Genomic DNA, 1,161 nt, shown 5'->3' with positions numbered 1-1,161 from the left:
AAAATGCTACTGCCACTAAAGGAGCCCAAGCTGAGCCTGTTACCTTGGAGGCTCCCTCTGGGGAGGTGGGACTGAGCACAGGGGCTGTTTGCTGCACTCTGGTGGATACAAGGGGAAAAATGTTCTTTGTATTTCTGAAAATAATTCCAAAATACGTTTATATCAACATGACAGCTTTACCTGAGTAATGGAGGCTTCTTGGGAAAGATGCTAAATATCTGAATGTGCAAGTAAGAAATATAATTTGGGAATGAGTTGACAGCAAGGCACACAAGTGCTGTCTCTGTTACTGATGCTGTGTCTATAGAACTGGGAGTGTGTGCTGGGGAAGAGGAGGAGGAGGAAGGGCAAGGTGCCCTGAGAATCTGCCACAAAAATTCTTGCAGAAGGCTAAGATGGGTAAAAGCTGATACAGAACTTGCTTATAGAACTGTACCACTGGATGCCACTGTTGCTTCATGGAATATCCTCCTAAAATAACATTGGCTTTGCTTATTTTTAAAATTCTGCTTTTCTTTCACTCATCTTCTCAGTTCTTTATTATTTTAATCTTTGTTCCTATCAAAGGAAAGGAGAAACCATGCCCCACTTATTCTTTCCAGCAGCATGGTGATACAGTTCCTGTATCTAGAAGTGACAGCTTGTCATGGGAAAGAAAAAGGAATGACACAAAGTTTGGTCTTTCTCCCTTCCTCCCAATCTGCCTTCTCTTTCTAAGGTAAAATCTTCTTGAAAAGAAGAAAGGTTCAGATGAAAGTGCAACCAATTTTTCTTGTAACTAAATTCCTTCTCTCTGGCTCTGAATCCTGTATTAATCACACAGATTTGGACACAGAGGCTTTATTCCCCTTAATGTCATCCCAGAGAGCAGGGCAGGAGGTGACTTTCACAAATGCCTGTTTATTTCCCAGGTGTCAGGCGTTTTGTACTTGAAAGGATGGGTTTTTTGCTTGTTATGTTTTTTTTCCCTGTCCTTAGGGGAAGCAGGGAGGGTGAAGGCCATCAGAAAAACTTTTGCTGGCTGCAGTATCTTTTAGACTCACTGCTAATTATTGATTAGCAGCTCCAGGACTTTTCTCAAAGTCACTTGTGGGTGTGCATATATATGTGGGTGTGCATATATATGTGGGTGTGCATATATATGTGGGTGTGCATATATAT

Source organism: Nothoprocta perdicaria, unplaced genomic scaffold (genome assembly GCF_003342845.1).
Source record: "Nothoprocta perdicaria isolate Ctin4 unplaced genomic scaffold, notPer1 scaffold_18, whole genome shotgun sequence".
Classification (NCBI taxonomy): Eukaryota; Metazoa; Chordata; class Aves; order Tinamiformes; family Tinamidae; genus Nothoprocta; species Nothoprocta perdicaria.
This window is presented reverse-complemented; position numbering follows the sequence as displayed.